Source organism: Lolium perenne, chromosome 7, assembly GCF_019359855.2.
Source record: "Lolium perenne isolate Kyuss_39 chromosome 7, Kyuss_2.0, whole genome shotgun sequence".
Lineage (NCBI taxonomy): Eukaryota > Viridiplantae > Streptophyta > Magnoliopsida > Poales > Poaceae > Lolium > Lolium perenne.
Genome location: NC_067250.2, coordinates 184,535,029 through 184,544,666, shown reverse-complemented (window position 1 = coordinate 184,544,666; position 9,638 = coordinate 184,535,029). Strand labels below are relative to the sequence as shown.

At 39.3% G+C, this 9,638-nt stretch overlaps 1 long non-coding RNA gene across 6 annotated transcripts; it reads left to right on the top strand.

The window, feature by feature from the left end:
* The first annotated feature begins 649 nt into the window (after nt 1-649).
* Nucleotides 650-5,704, top strand: LOC127324006 (uncharacterized). 6 transcript variants are annotated; one of them, XR_007866056.2, is made up of 4 exons: nt 650-1,795; nt 2,481-2,572; nt 2,668-2,873; nt 3,006-5,704. It is a non-coding gene; the product is annotated as an uncharacterized lncRNA (long non-coding RNA). The 6 variants fall into 6 exon arrangements; XR_007866059.2 differs by having other exon boundaries at nt 650-2,572; nt 3,006-3,118; nt 3,573-5,703; XR_007866057.2 differs by having other exon boundaries at nt 650-2,572; nt 2,668-2,779.
* Nucleotides 5,705-9,638: the final 3,934 nt, after the last annotated feature.

Genomic DNA, 9,638 nt, shown 5'->3' with positions numbered 1-9,638 from the left:
CTACCCAAGGTGGGAATCCCACTTGGGGTGGGATTCCCCCCTTCCATGTGGGGGGGTGGCCGGCCCCCATAGGGGGAGTCCACTTGGGACTCCTCCCCCTCTAGGGTTGGCCGGCCATGGAGGTGGAGTCCCTCCGGGACTCCGCCTTCCTTGGTGGTTTCTTCCGAACTTTTCTAGAACCTTCTAGAACCTTCCATAGAACCTTCCGGATCATTTTAAATCTCATAAAATGACTTCCTATATATGAATCTTATTCTCCGGACCATTCCGGAACTCCTCGTGATGTCCGGGATCTCATCCGGGACTCCGAACAAATATTCGAACTCCATTCCATATTCAAGTTCTACCATTTCAACATCCAACTTTAAGTGTGTCACCCTACGGTTCGCGAACTATGCGGACATGGTTGAGTACTCACTCCGACCAATAACCAATAGCGGGATCTGGAGATCCATAATGGCTCCCACATATTCAACGATGACTTTAGTGATCGAATGAACCATTCACATACGATACCAATTCCCTTTGTCACGCGATATTTTACTTGTCCGAGGTTTGATCATCGGTATCACTCTATACCTTGTTCATCCTCGACTCCTGACAAGTACTCTTTACTCGTACTGTGGTATGTGGTCTTTTATGAACTTATTCATATGCTTGCAAGACATTAGACGACATTCCACCGAGAGGGCCCAGAGTATATCTATCCGTCATCGGGATGGACAAATCCCACTGTTGATCCATATGCCTCAACTCATACTTTCCGGATACTTAATCCCACCTTTATAATCACCCATTTACGCAGTGGCGTTTGGTGTAATCAAAGTACATTTCCGGTATAAGTGATTTACATGATCTCATGGTCATAAGGACTAGGTAACTATGTATCGAAAGCTTATAGCAAATAACTTAATGACGTGATCTTATGCTACGCTTAATTGGGTGTGTCCATTACATCATCTATTATATATTAAAAGTAAATTACGGGCTCACCAGAAAATAGAGAAATCGCTAGAAAATCCCACAAAAATCAGAAACATCCGACCATTAATTTGATAGATAATATAGCTCTAGCCATTAGATTAGATTTAATTAGAATTACCCACCATTGCCATTATGTATGTCCCCACACAGTTACCTTTTTATTTTTCTCCACAACTTATAGTCTTGAACGCATCGTGTCGTGGATCAGAGCCCTAGCTAGGCACTAGCTTGTCCTCATGACTGCCGCCGCCACCGTATTTTCCTGGGTGCCGTCGGCGGCCGGCCGGCCGGCCTTCACCAAGTACATGCACATCAATGACATATGATCAATCTACCTTTCCTCATTCCCTGCCAACGAAAATTACCAATAAGCCGCCACCGTATTTTCCTGGATGCCGTCGGCCGGCCGGCCTCCACCAAGTACATGCACATCAGCGGCATGTGATCAATCTACCTTTCATCGTAGATGTCACCAACGAAAATCACCAACAAAGATGCGCATCCTTATGTATTTGATGTGTATTTGCCTCAGTGACGTCAGGCAGCCGGCCGCCCGATCTCCACTGAGTTTTTTGATAGCTCTGCTGGCCCTATCTACTGATCTTATTTTCCATCATCAATCTCACTCTCCTTTGCATCGTCACTGGAAATTCTTCTAGCCGAAAATTAGGCGATTGTCGCTCTCCCTGGGGCAAATGACCAGTATTCAAGGTGGATTGTTTGTCGATGTAGCTGCCCCCCCCTGGAGTTTCTAAACCACTGTCAATCCTTCATATACCTATGTTCCTATCCACATAACATGGATGTTAAGGTAATCACTTTTCCCCCTCTTCTAACTTCTACAAAACCAAATCTGAACGTTTCTTTTGTATGAAAGCAAAATCGATTTTAATCTGCACATGTTGTATTGCCATCTAATACACATGTCTGCTGCCTAGGAATTTCTAAAGATTTTACATATTCAAGGGGGCATCGTTAGACGAGTTGATGACATTTAAAATGGTACTGTAGAACACTAGAAGGCATTACCGGACTGTTTCTCTTATTCTGCTATGATATGGAACTCCAAGATTGAACACAAAGACTAGGATATGCTGTGGGGTGGAATTGAAAATTCTCAACCAACCCCATGAGATTTTTCATATCAAATTGGGTTTAGTATATGATAAAAGTAGTGCATAGAAATTTATTACCTAATCAATGAAAGTGTGTTTGTGCTATCTTAGCTATTCATATGCACCACACATGCTAGCAAGAGGATGTCCTACGTCATGTACGTCTTAAATCCTTGATGTAGTGCATCCCATTTGTATTCACTTGATATGGTGTGGTTCAGTACAGTTAATGGAATCATCATCTTGGATATGATTAACAATCAGTTTTACTTCTATAACAAAAATACAGTCAGGAGTTGCATTTCATTGAAATAAATATATATACTGAAACCTAACCTAATTTTTCCTCCGTCTCCATCTCTTCCATGGCCATCACGCAAGTCCACGGCCGCCCTTGGCATGACAATTTGCTCGAACCCCACAACGCCTCCTTGAGCTGCCTTACTGCTGGAGCACCCGCCAGGCTGCATGGGGTTTGTGCCAACCTGCTCTAATCTTTGTTACTCCAAGGATTGATTTTATCGTCTATCATTTAATTGCAAAAAAAGCTTGACTATGCTGTTGCTAGGATGAGAAGTCGAGATCGCCGGAGAGAAGCATACCGGTGGCCGCGCTGGCCGCGCTTTCTACCTACGGCCCTTCTAAGCTAGACTGAGAATTAGGAGGAGCTAATTAGATTGGTATGTGATTGATCTGAGGCTACTATAATGCAACTCAAGGAGTGAGGCCAGGCCACCAATCTATGGATGCCATAATCCAGCGCCTTCTCGATTGGTACACACGGTCGCGGCCGTGATTCGTCGGCTCTCCTTCCCTTTGCTGTTATTGCTCTCCCGCTTCCTCACGATTGATCTTTGACTGTCTTTTGAATCGATTTTCATTCCTTCTGTTTTGTTCTCCTTGCAGACGATGGAATCCTGTTGGTTGATGAAGCCATGAAGGAGGAGAGCTGCGTCAAATGCATGATTACCTCCAACTCTCCAAAAGCCCATGTGGCGCGTCCGGCCGACCGGCCTCAGGTTGAGTGCTTGATCGACCACATCCACGCATGCTTTATGTTTCAGTAATGTTTGCAAAGATTAGGACGGACAGATTGGGAAATCATGCACACATAGTTGATTTGATCATTTTAGGGAACATGATTAGTAGATACACGGATGCTCTGCTGTAATGCAATTTTTTTGCTGCTAGGGCATATACATGTCTTCATTTTTTCACATAACACTTCCTAATTTAGATCATCTTCATTTGCGGAACATACTAGAGCTTATCTTTTAGTGCATATTAGGATTTGGGAATACACATGTGTTCTTAATACTGGTCTAATTCATACATACGTTGTAGATATAATTTGAAATTTCAGGCTTACCTACAAGTTAGAATACTACAACTAGAACCAGCTGCATAGGTCTATATTTTCCCTGCAAATGAAAATGAAGTATATTGCTCTAAGAAATTTATCATGATGAAAAGGTTGGCGGTACATATGATGCATCATGATGGAAAGTTAGATTCCATTGACAAGAAGGATGGCTATACCGGAGTATGATTTTGTTGATAAATGACTCCAGGTTAACAGAGGTGTTCATCAACAGGTTCAGCATAATCATGTCTTTTCTTACCAGGGAGCATAATCACGTTGACGTGGGAAATAAGGTCATTAACCTGATGTCACTCATCTTTTGGGTAGATTTTTTTTGGACAAATTCGAGCTATTTAATTAGTCTGACATATAACAGTGCAGTTAGTCATCTATATATTTACTAACAGGGCCATCAGCAATAGTTCATTTCGTGACATCAAATTCAAATGAACACGCTCCTACGCTCCCGCGAGAGGCATGGAGCGCCAGCTCCGCCGCCTTCTCTAGCCCCTCCCTAGGAGGAACATTAAGTTCAAATAATGGGGTGCCGATTAAAGTCTTATTGTTAGACAGAACACTTGCTACAATTAGGGATAGTATTGCAAGTGAACGATGAGTATCTGCCCTCAGTTCGCATGGAACAGGGTCCCAGCTAAAAGCGCGAATAGGAGTATAACATATATACTGCAATGTGTTACTAATTTTTCTGTCTCTTGAAATTTTTAAAAAATGGAATTCATCCCTCTTTCAGCATTCTCCTCTAAATTTATTAACCACAACTATTATTATCTACTAATATTTTTTTTAAAAAATCAATCCATCAATAAAAGTTCATTTGACATAGACAAACTACAATACCTATGTGCTATGTGAAATGTAATGAACTATATAGCACTTACAAATGAATTAAAATTATACCAGAAACAAAATTGCCGCTACAACACCATAAATCTTCGTGCATGTTTAAGAAAAGTACGTTGAGTGCACATCGCATAGTTTTATATTTTCAACTGAATTTGCAATGAATTTTGTGATTGGGAATTGGATACGTTTCAGGGTCCGGGGCGTACCTTGGTTATGCTACCAGCGTGCACAGGACACCGGGTTGAAATCAATTTGTTTGATAGTTTTTTTCTATTTTTATTGTGTGACACCCCTAAATTGAAGTGAACTATATGTGGGACTTTTAGAGTGACACCGGGAAATTTCTGGCCTGGGTCCGCCTCAGAAATCAGGGTTGAGTATGTGAAGTTGGTGAACAGTTATGGTGTCAAAACATTTTATGTACACTGGACATATAGAAATCGCAAGGAACAATAAAATTGGTGGCAAGCTACATTCAACATCATTAAATCCACTTCTCCCAATGCTTCTGGATTAATCTTGTGGTGAGCATCTCTTATAGTTCAAAATATAGACTGTCAACCATTTCTTCAGGTAAACCAATTTTACGCAACCTTTTTAGCATCTTTAGTACTCCTTTGCTTCTTGTGGAACTGATTAATTTTATATAAGACCATAATTGTTCTATTAAAATATAATATTATTAGTTTCCCAGGGGTCAGGTTTGTGCTTTTATGGATTATAATTTAGGAAATTTAAGTGTTAGTATGCAGGTATTTTGTTTTACTTAAATATGCCAATACAGTCTTTCTGGATATATATACAATACTAATTGCATGCCGAATGTCAGTTCAGATATTCGATGGAGCAACAAAGAGAAGGAAAAGATAGTTAAGCTCAATTGAGATCCTTTCCAAATTTAGGCGTGAGTGGTACATTTCTACTATACACTGACCATATTTAGTACAATCTCCTATTTTCCTGGAGCTGCCAATTTCGCTGGATATGTGCAAAGGGGAAATCCATTCAATGTGATATTTTGATTCATGTGGCAGAAGAATTTTTATATCAATCTATTTTTGTTTTGTTTTATACCAGTTATTATACATCTGAGTGTTCCATCTGCTGTAAGAGAAAAGCGACCAGTTAGTCATACTATTGAGTTCCAGATTTTTTTGTGGTAAAATCTGGTGGTACATTCTTTAATTTTCTGCAGTGTCCTATTCCCAAAGGGAAAATCGATAAATAAAAGGAGTGGAGATTCATAAATGTGAAAAACAAGAATGACAAAATGTTTCAAATACATCATTTACGCTTCCTTTAGGGGCACTATGCTATATCCGTAACTAGGTTTAGTTTTTTTTATCATCTTGTATATATACATATGATGATGTGTAACTGTAATATGGTTTTGGCATTGCATCTTTTACCAAACAAAAATATGTGATATTCTAGAATTCGAACTTTATAAACTAAAATGCTAGGAGCCGAATTGAGTTTCTAATTAGGAGGAGTGGTGTTTTGGAACATGGGAGCATATGCTCCCTATATTTTGAAATTCATCTTACACATATTTTAAATTTCAAAAAAATTGAAACAAAAAATTCGCACGTACATCTTCACGTGCTAAGCGCTCACAAAGTCGTTTCATAAAAAATAAACTTACCATGTGACGTGTGTAAAAAAGACAAAACTCAGTGCTAAAAACAATGCTTTTCACAGGATAAGTTTTCTCTTTTTTACATAGGCCACAAAAAATATTATTTTTTCGTGAAACTTGACGCACACACATATATTATGGAGATGTACATGTAGAATTTTTTGTCAAAATTTTTCCACGATTCAAAATATGTTTTCTTGGTAGAGGGAGCATACGCACCCGGGAGCCGAATTGAGTTTCTAATTAGGTTTCTATTACATTTTCTGAATCGAACGTTCTATAGGAGGAACATAACATTGAACTTTAGCTATTTACCTATGTGGTTTAATGAATGTGCCATTGTGTTGTACATAAGAAATCATTATCAAGTGCTTTTCAAATATTCTATTGTAGAAACAACAAGGCACTATTGTGAATTACTTAGTTCAAATTAGAATTACAATCATGACAAGAATTATGTAATAGAGGAAGTGATAAGTAATCATTTGAGGTCATTAAAAGATATTACATACAATAGTACTTAAAGAATGAATGTGAACTAAATTATTGTTTTAGTAGGATAATAATATATTAAAAATTCTGCCCGCGCATTGCGCGGGCCACTGTACTAGTTCATATAATGACATAACCTTGTTATTAATAACATCCAATGTTCATGATTATGAAACTAATCATCCATTAATCAACAAGCTAGTTAAGAGGCATACTAGGGACTCTTTGTTGTTTACATATCACACATGTACTAATGTTTCGGTTAATACAATTATAGCATGACATATAAACATTTATCATAAGCATAAAGATATATAATAACTACTTTTATTATTGCCTCTTGGGCATATCTCCTTCAGTCTCCCACTTGCACTAGAGTCAATAATCTAGATTAACACCCATGGCATTCTGGTGTTGGTCATGCTTTGCCCTAGGGAGAGCTTTAGTCAACGGATCTGCTACATTCATATCAGTGTGTACTTTGCAAATCTTTACTTCTCCATCTTCGATGTACTCGTGAATCGAGTGGTAACGCAGCTTGATATACTTCAGCCTCTTGTGTGACCTTGGTTCTTGTGCATTGGCGATGGCACCCATGTTATCACAGTAAATGATTAATGGGTCCAATGCACTAGGAACCACACCGAGCTCTACAATGAACCTCTTCATCCATACCGCTTCTGATGAAGCCTCTGAAGCCGCTATGTACTCTGATTCTGTTGAAGACTTCGCCACCGTGCACTGCTTCGAGCTTGTCCAGCTTACTGCAGCACCATTCAATATAAACACGTACCCAGACTGTGACTTAGAGTCATCAGGATCAGTGTTCTAACTTGCATCGGTGTAACCATTTACAACGAGCTCTTGGTCACCTCCATAACAAATAAACATATCCTTAGTTCTTTTCAAGTACTTCAGGATATTCTTGACCGCTGTCCAGTGTTCCATTCCTGGATCACTTTGATATCTGCTAGTCAAACTAACAGCATGCGCTATATCCGGTCTAGTACATAGCATGGCATACATGATAGATCCTACTGCCGAGGCATAGGGGATATTACTCATCCTTTCTCTTTCTTCTGCCGTAGCCGATCCTTGAGTCTTACTCAAGACCTTGCCTGGTAACATAGGTAAGAACCCTTTCTTGCTTTCGTCCATTCTAAACTTCTTTAGAATCTTGTCCAGGTATGTACTCTGTGATAGCCCTATTAGGCGTCTTAATCTATCTCTATAAATCTTGATGCCTAATATATACGATGCTTCACCAAGGTCTTTCATTGAAAAACTATTATTCAAATAACCTTTTACACTGCTTAATAGTTCTATATCATTCCCAATCAATAATATGTCATCTACATATAATATCAGGAATGCTACAGAGCTCCCACTCACTTTCTTGTAAATACAGGCCTCTCCATAACACTGTATAAACCCGAAGTCTTTGATCACCTTATCAAAGCGTCGGTTCCAACTTCTTGATGCTTGCTTCAGTCCATAGATTGAACGCTGAAGTTTGCATACTTTGTCAGCATTTTTAGGATCAACAAAACCTTTGGGTTGTACCATATACAACTCTTCCTCAATGTCTCCATTAAGGAACGCCGTTTTGACATCCATCTGCCAAATCTCATAATCGAAAAATGCAGCTAATGCTAACAAAATCCTTACAGATTTTAGCTTTGCTACAGGTGAGAAAGTCTCATCGTAGTCAACTCCTTGATTTTGTCGGAAACCCTTTGCGACAAGTCGAGCTTTATAGACAGTAATATTACCATCAGCATCTGTTTTTCTCTTGAAGATCCATTTATTCTCGACAGCCTTTCGGCTATCAGGTAAGTCTACCAAAGTCCATACTTTGTTATCATACATGGATCCCATTTCGGATTTCATGGCTTCTTGCCATTTGTTGGAATCTGGGCTCATCATCGCTTCTTCATACGTCGCAGGGTCCTCATCATTGTTATCCACAATCATGACATTTAGATAAGGATCATACCAATTAGGAGTGGCACGTTCCCTTGTCGATCTGCGAGGTTCAGTAGTTTCCTCGTTCGAAGTTTCATGATCATTATCATTAGCTTCCTCTGTTGCCGGTGTAGGCGGTACAGGTACAACTTCCGGTACTGCGCTACTCTGATCAACGAGTATAGATTCATCAATCTCATCGAGTTCTACTTTTCTTCCAGTCACTTCTTTAGTGAGAAATTCTTTCTCAAGAAAGGTTCCGTTCTTAGCAACAAAGATTTTGCCTTCGGATTTGTGATAGAAAGTATACCCTATAGTTTCCTTAGGGTATCCTATGAAGACGCATTTCTCCGCTTTGGGTTCTAGCTTGTCCGGCTGTAACTTCTTTACATAGGCTTCGCAACCCCAAACTTTAAGGAACGACAGCTTAGGTTTCTTATTAAACCATAATTCATACGGTGTCATTTCTACGGATTTTGATGGTGCTCTATTTAAAGTGAATGCGGCTGTCTCTAATGCATAACTCCAAAATGATAACAGCAAATCAGTAAGAGACATCATAGAACGAACCATATCTAAGAGAGTTTGATTACGACGTTCGGACACACCGTTTCGTTGTGGTGTTCCCGGCGGTGTCAATTGTGAAAGTACTCCGCATTTCTTTAAATGCATGCCAAACTCATAACTCAGATATTCACCTCCACGATCAGATCGTAGAAATTTAATCTTCTTGTTACGTTGATTTTCTACTTCACTTTGGAATTCCTTAAACTTCTCGAAAGTTTCGGATTTATGTTTCGTAAAATAGATATACCCATATCTACTCAGATCATCTGTGAAGGTTAGAACATAACGATAACCACCGCGCGATGCTACGCTCATTAGTCCGCACACATCTGTATGTATGATTTCCAATAAGTCAGTAGCTCGCTCCATCATACCAGAAAATGGAGTCTTAGTCATTTTTCCCATTAGACATGCTTCGCATCTATCAAGTGACTCAAAGTCAAGTGATTCAAGTAATCCATCAGTATGGAGTTTCTTCATGCGTTTCACTCCAATATGACCAAGACGACAGTGCCACATATAAGTAGAATTATCATTCAATTTAATTCGCTTAGCATCAATGTTATGTATATGTGTATCACTACTATCGATATCTAACAGAAATAAGCCATTCTTTTCAGGTGCTCGACCATAAAAGATATTATTCATA